Here is a 10,498-nt window from a genome sequence, read left to right as displayed (position 1 = left end):
GATCAGGTGGAAAGTGGAGTGACTGATAATACTTATGGAAACTGCACAAAGCTATGAAGATCCTCGGGCAGCCATGAGTCCTCCTGGACTAACCAAGGTGGCTGCCCAAACAGAGCTCAAGGCAGGTACAACACTTGATATGGAGACAGAGGTGACAGAGAAGCATAGCAGACACGCTGAGCCAGAACTCTTGCTGCTTAATGCACAGTGATGAGGTACAGTATGCAACGCAGGCATTTCAGTAGGCAATTGTTTAGGAAATTCAGAAGCAGGCAGTCTCTGCCCTTTGCCACTGCCTGGACGGCATTTCCTCCCTCTGCAAGATTCTCCTCGGGAAGAAGGAACCAAACCACAGCAGCTGCAATCCTAGTCTGTAGTTGGTTAGGTGGCACTGCTCTTAGGAAAAAGCTGGACAAGGCCTGGAGCAGGGAAAACCGAGCCCAAGGAAACTATTTAGTAGTTCTTCCTTCCAGAACCTGGGCCCTACCCGCATTCCTGGACACTTCCACCAGCAATCAAAGCATCCGTGTGTGGCAGGACTATCTAGGAGGAGCTACTCCTTTTTCTCTCATGATAAACTTAATTAGTGGTTATTATAAAATTAAGAACATAAAAAGGAAAATAAAAATCACAATAACCCCATCATCTAAAGATTACTACTGTTAACAGCCTTTATGTAAATGTGGAGTATTCAGGCCTGGATTCAAGAACTGGCTTTATTGTTTACTTACAATGTGACCTTGGACAAGATACTTAGCCTTTCAGAGCTTCAGTTTTCCTATCTGCAAAATGAGAATAATCATAGTACATTCCCCAACTTAAAATGGTTTGACTTAGGGTTTTCTGTCTTCATGATGGTTGTGAAAGTGATACACATTCAGTAGAAACCATACTTTGAATTCTAAATTTTCATCTTTCCAGGCTAGAATATCCAGTTCCAAATCCTCTCCTGTGCTGGCCACTGGCAGGGAGCTACAGCTCCTCGACAGCCACTCCTTCACGAGGGTAAATAGCAGATACTCCAAAGCATACTATGGCCAGCATTTTTTGGACATTGTGTTCTCGAATCCCATCATGTCTACAAAATGTCCATCTCTTGCTTTGGGTGAGAAGAGGAAGGCAATGACTTTTGAGATAAAACCCAAGCTAATTGCCCAGTTGTGGGCTAATGTAAGTGTTCTGAGCACCTTAAAGATAGGCTAGGCTAAGCTATGATATTCAGTAGGTTAGGTGCATTAAATGCATTTTCCATTTAAGATATGTTTACATTATGTTGGGATTACAGGGATGTAGCACCATTGTAAATCAAGGAGCATCTGCACTCAACATAAAGTGTTGCTGCAAGGATGAGAGAATTTATGTAAAGAGCTTCAATAATTCCTGACAAGTAGTCAATGAATGTTGGTCATCATCATCATTATTCTATGTGCTCATATTCAAAACCACCTATACTGACGGTTGTATAATATTTCACCACGTGATTATACTATTTCCAGAGTGTTAAACATTGTTGTTTCCAAGATTTCATGATTAGAAAATTGCCACAGGGAATGTACCTGTACATATGTATCTTCTTGTATATCTCTGATCATTTCCTTAACATAAATTTCCTAGAATTGATTTTACTGGGTAAAAAGTATGATTTTTTTAGGCTCTTGTTACAAATTGCAAAATGACTTTCTAAGAAGGTTGTACTCACATATCTACCAGCAGGGCATTTCAAATCTCCTCATACTTCCAATATGTAATAACATGTTTTAAAGTCTTTGCCAATTTGACAGGTACAAATAATATATTGTTCTCATCTGTATGATTCTGATTATAGGGGACCATAGATATTTTAAGATAATTCTCTATTAAGCTCGCCCAGGAATCACGTGTTCACAGAGACAAACTACAAAGTTTGTCCAACAAAGTCTTGAGAGATCTTAAAATGACAGCACATGGAGGATGTTTGCATCAAATTAATTCACATTGAGTAATTGATAAACTTTGTTTTAACCATTTGTAATTGCAAAACATAGAAAATTATATCTTAATAGACTATTAAAAAGCAAATACCTTTAATTATCCACTAGGTCATGAAAGAGAACTTTGCCAGCTACCTCAGAAGTCTGATGTGTACCCCACCTCAACCCTAAAATTAACCGCTATGCTATTAATGGTGATCCTTCCTTGCTTTTCTTTATAGCTTTATCACCTAAATTGTAACCTTAAACACTATAGTTTAGTCTTCCCTTTTAAAATTATTTTAAGTCTTTTTTCACTTAGTAGCTGCTATACTTTTAAGAAAAATTACACTCAATTATAATAGCACATTTTTGAAATGTGCAAATGCTCATTTTTGAAAATCATGCTTCAGACATACATAAAAACATATAAAAGTCCCCCAGGCATATAAGGGAATAAACTACTCTGCCTCAAACCTGGCATGCCATGTGTATTGGTCTGGTTTTAAAGTCATGCCTGTGATGTCAGTATAACTTTAACATTTTTCTTTTTTTTTTTTTTTTTTTAAAGATTTACTTATTTATTTATACAAGCACTGGGTACAGTCAGAAGCGCAGGAGGGTGAGAGAATTCACCAGAGCCAGAGCAGGGAGCAGAGCAGGCAGAAGGACCGAAGTACACTGCTGAGGGGAGGCAGGAGAGGTCTGTGCGCCATGTGGGACCCTCCTCTGGTGGCCGGGGAGCAGCCGGGGATCGAACCGGCACTGCAGAGGCTGCGGGCAGCTTCGCAACCCAGCGCTCAACCGCTGCGCCACCGGGGAGGCCCAACTTTAACATTTTTCACGCACGCTTAAATGTCAGTGCAAATCAAGATTCTGATTTTTTATATTTTTTTCCAACCTACTGGCTAGGGCAGATTTCTTTGTTGTAAATTAATAAATCCACTGACTAGGTTAAGCAGAAAGGAAATTTATTTAAAAATACTAGTGCACAGGATTTCTTGAGATCTATCAAGCCAGAGGCAGAGTTTGACCATATAATGGGTGCTGGTCTGGCAAAAAAACACCACTGCCACTACCTGGAAAAGACACCAACTCCCCAGGAAGGATTCTTGCCTTACATCTGGAATCTCCATGCTGCTGGTATCTCCCTTCCAACAAACCCTAAACTCCCATCGAAGAGATCACTGAGCTGGATAGATTCAGCTCCTTGAGGTGGCCCCTTTGTTGCTGGCTTCTGCTCTCTAGAACAGACATGTTGGATACCACCAAAAAAAGTATATGTTGCTTTTTTCTACTCAACTCTTCAGTAGAATGTAAATCTTTTAGGGCAGAAACCAGCTTATTACTTTTAAGTAATCAAATACTGATATATATTATCTATTACATTCACCAATAAACATTTCTTGAATGCCTACTCTGAATTTGCTAGTGCTAGAGGCTGGGTAAATCACTGTAGACAAGAGGAAAAAGAGTCTTCTCTTATGAGCTTACATTCTAGTCAGGGTTGAGAGACAACAGGAATATAAACAAATGATCATAATTTCAGATAAGGTAAGGGGTCAGGAGGTGTTAGGGTGGTCAGAGAAGGTCTCATGAGAGGCTGACACTGGAAGGAAAACAAGCATTTGAGAAGATCTGGGGAAAGAACAGTTTTAGAAGAGGGAATAGCATGGGAAGAGGAAACAGACTCTTACTGGATCTGAGGCTAGAGCACGATGAGTGAGCAGGGAAGTAAAATGCTTGCATTTTAATCCAAACCTTTTGAGAAGCCATTGGAGGATGTGAATAGCACCACCCCAGGCACACAGAGTAGCAGAGAGTGAATAATCTGGCATATAAATTGCAGGATCACTCTCCGTGGTGAGTGGAGGACAGGCCATCAGGGAGACAAATAGAACCATTTAGAAGATGAATAATCCAGATGAAAGATGACAGTGGTTTAGACTAGGGTGGCTGAGAGATGATCACATTTGGGGTCAGTCTCAGAGTTAGAAGCACTAGGAATTACTGATTGATTATAGGGGGTGAAGGCAAGAAGAGAATCAAAGATAACACTCAGATTTGGGGGCTTGAGTAATAAGAGTAAAGATTCAGATGGTTACTAGAGATGGAAAAGAGCAGGGTAAGGGCTGGGGGGAACTTGAGTTCCTGTTTTGACATGCTGAGGCACCAATGTCTATGAGACATGGCAAGTAGATAGTGAAATAAACATGAGTTGAGCTCAAAGGAGAGTCTGATCTTGTGTTACTCCATGCCAAGCACACTGACAGGATACATAAAGAGAGAGTTAATATAGAAGGCCCGGTTAACAGTCTTGTATTTATCCAATGGAGTCTTAAATTATAATTGACCCTAGACCCTACCTCCTGGGCACATGGCCCTTATATTATAGAAGAAACTATTGCTGATTAATGATACTGTTATAGATGTCTAGAGCAATGAGGCATGTTGCACTAGTTTTGTTGCAGAAATAAATTCTAGCCTTTTACCCAGGCAGGGGAAGAACAAGCAGTACTTCAGGAATGGTGAGGTCGGGAGAAACTTTATTACCCATGCATGAGGTCCCAGACCTGGGTAGTGCCAAGGTCTGAGCCCTGGTCTAGAGATAAGAGTTTCTTTTATACACAACCACTTTACATTGATAACACTGGTTAGTTAGCACACAAATTCTTGACACAGGAAAAGGGGAAGGATGCAGATCTTTGAGGATGGCCTGGGAGATCAATCAGCCTATCAGGCTGCCAGAGCTTGTTTAGATATGCTTATTAAGGAAGCAAACTTATTTACTTACATTTCCAGGTCTATGACTCTTTAACAGGGAAAGATTTCCTTTTCTTAGCAGTTCCCTTTTAGTTTAGCTGGACTTCTCAGGCTAATTTAACAAGATTCATGAGAAACCTGGTTCCAATGTTAGGGTCCCAAGTTTCATTTCATGGAAGTCTCAAATCCTGAGACTTGAACTGGCTTTCCTGGGCAGAAACACGCCACAGCTGTCCTTGCAGCTGGCTGCCAGCTGCCCCTGTGTGGCCCTGGATAGGAAAGGACTTGGAATTCTGTGCCTGACCACTGCTTCTATTTTCCCTGCTGCTTTTTTTTGTAATAAACCTTAGCTGTGAGGAAAACTTGTGGTGTGTCTTATGTGTCTTCTTAGCAAATCAAGCAACTTGGATGGTTGTGGGACTCCCAAAAACACAGCTTTTGCCCTCAAGGTACTTAAGTTTCATCTGGAAAGGAAACACGAAGCAAAAGTGACCAAAGCAGGACAACATAGGACAGCCAGCCTGAGGATAGGGCCTAAACCTTTATTCATCTTTGTATCCCCCCAAAGAGCAATGGGTAACTGGGAGGTCCACGATAAAAGTTTGCTGAATGTAATGAAAGAGGTGGAACTTAATGTTTGGGTAGGATTTAAAATAAACTAAGAGGAGAAGGAGGGCATGTCAATTGGATAAAACAACTTGATGTAGGCCCAAAAGCAAAACGGGCAGGGTTTGTTTTTAAAAAGCTATCCTCTTTCATCTCTGCTCCACAATGCCTGGCTCAGTCATCGAACACTGGACATTTACTAAAGTCTGCCACTTTTCTAGTATCAGTGTCCAAGTTTGCTGCCACACCCTTTTCAGCCCCTCCCCTGCTTTTCTGGGAAATACTAAGGGTAAGAGTGAAAGCACAGTATATTCCTGCTGCACCCATTCAAGTACTTGCAAGAGAATAAACTGAGGCCAAAATGTCTAGATCCAAATCTCATTGCGTCACAGTGAGTTTGGCTGATCTCCTCATGATTCAGTGATTAAAATTCCAGATGGGACTACCATAACTCTATTAATCCTGAATTCCATGTGTCAGTTCCAAAATCAAAATTCCGAGAACTGATGTGTCTCTATTACAATCATTCCATATTCCCAGGGCAGCTTTCAAAAGAAGTAAATTACTATTCTTCACCTAAAGAGAGACTCAGGAAGATAGAGACAGGGATACTGAGAGAGAGAAGACAATCTTAAAAAAAATAGACCAAAATCTATCTGTATGTCTAAACAAGAAAGAGAATGGGAGGGTTAGTGCTCAGATGTCAGAGATCACCTAACGCAACCGTCACCCACCCTCAAGAGAAGAATAAGAGAGTTAGCTAGGGTCACACTGCAGTTCACAGCTGATCCAGGACCAGAACCCCGTTTTTCTGATTCCCAGCCCAGGGGTCTACCAAATTTTAGGGCCATATTTAGTAGTTCTACTTTCATAAGGCTCATCCTCAAAGAAGATGGATGCAGTAAATTTCCCAACTAGCAAACATCCTTTGGTGAAGCATGCTAAGGGCCAGAACAGGGAAGGGCGGTGAAAGGCCGAGCCAAGGCATTACAATTACAAGGGCTAAGTGAGACATGTTTCTGACTGCTTTATAGGCTCTGCAGCCTCATTGCTTCCTTGCCTTGAGCCAAGTCAATCATACTCTGTGTCATGGGAATGGGGGAGGGGCGTCAGGGAAAGTGAACAAAACAGACCTTCCTGCTGGCGGAGGTACAAGGCCCAGCTGATTAATGAACCAGGAGAGGGAGGGAATCGCAGATGCAAATGAGAGCAGAGTGCCCTGGCCCAACCAGCATCACCTCCCTTCAAGGCCTGCCAGTTCACAGCAGCTGGTCAGAAAGCTCATGGCCACACCAACAGAAGAGGCTGCCAGAGCGAATCCACATGCCAGCCTTTGTGCTTGGCCCAGGATTCTGACTCAGAAGTGGTGACGAATAGGCTGGGCTGGCTCATTAGCACAGTGAACCCAGGCGACAACCTGGCAGTGACTTCTCTGAGGATTGAAGTCACTTCCTGTTTGGGACCCGAGCCCTGAGCTGCACCCCCACACAGCTCAGACTTCCTTTGAGGATCACAAGCAGCTCCTGGGCCAATGGAAGAAATGCGAGAAAAAGCCCATGGGCCCTTGAGGGAGCCTCTGCTCAAGTCTGAAATGTGACACCTCTATGAGGACAGAGTCAGAGAATGAATGAATTCAGCACTCAAATCACATTCTTACTCAATGCCTGAATCCCTCACAAAAAGTGTTAGTTTCAGCCTTTCTCGGGGCTTCAAATCCTTACTGTAAAAAAGCATTATATTGCCATGACAGGAAATACCTCATAATTGTAGTATTGGTGAGGGATGGCAGAGTTAGAAATAACTGGATTTGTACAGACAAGGGAATCTCATCCTTTAAGCACCAAAATTTTTAGACAGTATTTTTGATGACATGAAATATGCATGTATGTATTACAAGCTTCCTGGATTTCTTAATCCACACAAATCTTTTTCTAGCAAACCCAGGCTAATCAGAACCAACATCCTTTATTATGTTATGCTGCTTTGCTTTTTTCAGCCTCTCTTTAGTGTATGGGGCCTTCAGTGGGACTTCCCCTGTGGGTTTGTCTGAGCTTCTTCTCCCCAACCCCCACTAATATCTCTTCCTGTTGTTTCTAATCTGTGCAGCTAGGAAACCAGGTTACAAAAACTCTTTAGAGCTAGGTTATAAACAAGGCACAAGAAAAGGCCTGAGGAATAACACTTGTGGCTTTAGGGCGATCTCTGTGTGTCTGAGGGAGTTTGCAGTTATTTCTTCCTTCCAGGTCTGTGGCAAATTTCCAGAGAACAGAAGTTGCCAGAAGCCTGGCTTGGGGTTAAGTTCTGTGCTACTGAATATCTGTCTGCGATCAGGCCATGCCTCAAAATCCCTTGTCTCCACACAACTCCCTGCCTCAAATGGCTCTGGGGGACAGAAAACTGAGAAGAATAAGTAAGGAAGCCATGCCAAATTCTCCTTTGAGAAGATGAAGCGCTGACAAAGCAAAGGCAACACTGGTGTGGGGAATCTGCTCTAAGCTCTAACTGAGAAGCATTTCTGTGTTGTTCCCACAATGGTGAAGCACAGAAGAAATCACAAAAGTGACTTCTCATGCTTAGGCAGATACTTAAGGAAACAAAAAGACATAAAAATGCACTGACCAATGTTTCAGAACACAATACCTTATTGTTAACTACAAGCAGCGCGCTGTGCAGCTCATCTCTGGGACTTACTGTCTTGTATAACTGTAACTTTATCCCCACTGAACTGCCCATACCCCTGTTCCCTCCATCCACCGTCCTATTTTCTACTCTTTCTATTTTAGATGTCTCATAGAAGACGAATCATGCAGTATTTGTCCTTCTGTGACTGACTTATTTCATTTAGTATAAAGTCTTCCAGGTCCAACCATGTGTCCAAACTCACCAAATTGCTTATACTATCATGTGCAACTTTTTTGTATGCCGAGGAAGGGGGGAAGATATGTAAGCCATCAGCTCGACCTTCAAGCAAAAGAAAAGGCATAAGAAGGTAAATATGGTGAATTTTGAAGTATAATTGTGCCAATACTTGAGATGTTTGAGGTCCTCCTTAAAAATTGGGGGGCGGGAACCAACACATCTAGTTTTCAGTAGCAATAACCATCCTGTGCTTCATACCTTTACAACTCAGAAACCATGTCCATAGTTACTGCTTCATTTAAAAAGCTGCAAAGTGGGGAGGGGAGGGATTGGGGTCAAAATAAGGGGGTTGCAATTGTATGGGGAATATAAAAATAAAATTTATTTAAAAAAATAAAGAATAGATTTTATTGCCCTTACAAAAATAAATTAATTAATTAATTAATTAAAAAAAATAAAAAGCTGCAAAGAAGCGCATTCTCCCTCCCATCCTCAGCCATCACTTGCTATTTTAAGAAGCAACACTTGAAAACAATTTCCATTCTCTGTAACATTCTTGACAGCTAAATTCTCGCCTATGGAGGGCCCAAAGGCCCAGTTATATATAGGATATAAAAGGGGGACTGCCTAGCTACTGGGGTCCCTGCCTTCTAGAGAACTCTAATCACATAGTCCTGCCTCTGCTGGATCGTTAACCTCGACACAACACAGAGTGGTCTCCCTTGATCTGTCCCAGGGTCATTTCTGCCCAGGAAGGAGGTAATAACGCAGAATCCATAGGCTGCCATTGCATTATTTTGAACTGGACATCAAATAACCAACAGATGATGATGATGGAAAAGTCATTTATCATCTCTAAATCTGGATTTGACCATTCTTAATATAGGAGGGATAAAACTTGCCCTTACCTAGTTTCCAGATATTTGGAGATGATAAATGAAGTACTACAATGGAGTATTTTGGCTTTTTAAAGATGAATTACTTTGAATTCCTTAAAAGGATCAGTCTGAGATTCCCACTGGCTCAAAGTCAAATATCTTAAATCACTTAAAAATTTCACCAGAAACCACACACAACAATTTAACCAGAAGATATAGAAGAAAGGAAAGGAAAAAGCTTAGAATTTGAGGTAAGGGAGGAAGAGGAAACTTTGTAAGGAAAGTGGCAGCCAACAGCAGAGATATGAAATAGGAAGAGGAAGACATGAAAATATCAAAATTTTATTATTTGGAAGGAAAGGGGAAATGTAAACAATAATCATCGTAGGTTATTTCCCAGTGAGATTAAAAGATGATGTAAAGAAAATTTTACAAGCTATTCAATTTGGAATAACTGAGAAACCATTAACTAGGACCTAATACTTTCATGTGTGAAATAAACTTAAATGATGAACTCCAACCAAAACAAATGCTGTACCCGAGTCTTAAAAATCTTGTAACCATAATGATTTTGGCAGTGATTCTCTAAAAGAATGGAATTTATATTTAAGAACTGACTATTTGGGTGAGTTTCATCTACATTCAAAATAACAAGATCTTCACAGAGTATAACAATGAAGACAAAAGAGGCAAAGTATACACTAATCATCACAACCTTCTTTCAGATGCAGCCCTTCCTAACCCTTATCTCCTTCCATTTCTGACCCCACTTCCAAATCAACCAGCTAATCCATCAGTAAGCCACTCTGTGGATGACTTACTTAAGTCTGGGTCAGCAACTAGCATTCACGAAGATATATAACCAGAGGCAAGGAAGCAGAGCTGCAGTTCTGGAAGGTTTGTACTCCTCAGGTTCATCTATACTAGCTTATCCTATGAAAGACACTGAAAGGCCATAAGAGTAAATTATTTCCTTAGTTTGCTCATGCCTGAGAGTCAAAGGGTAAACAATCACAGAAGCAAAAATGTTGCAAGGGCCACCAAAGTGACCAAGTACCACAGGAGTCACACACACACACACACACACACACACACACACACTGAGACAGACACATATACATATATCCCAATAGACTCTAGTAGTTATGGTTCAGTTCAACACTATGAGTCAGGGAGGAATAGCCAACCACTTCTTAGTTTCCAGACCCCTCTTGGGAACTTGGTCTTCATTTTTTGTGAGATTATCTAGAAACAGCCCACTGCCTATCTCCTCTTGGGAGGGCACAATCAACTAACCAGAATTCGGCTTTGATAGGGGAGTAAGTTTCCTCACTTGGTGATATCATGGACACTGGGGAATTCAGCTCACTCAGCTTCTCAGTCTTTTCCATAAATTAACTTACAGAGTATTATCCCTAAGGCAGTAGGTTCACAGACATGGAG

The sequence above is a fragment of the Talpa europaea genome (assembly GCF_964194135.1).
Source record: "Talpa europaea genome assembly, chromosome: X".
NCBI lineage: Eukaryota > Metazoa > Chordata > Mammalia > Eulipotyphla > Talpidae > Talpa > Talpa europaea.
Note: the sequence above shows the minus strand (reverse complement) of the source record.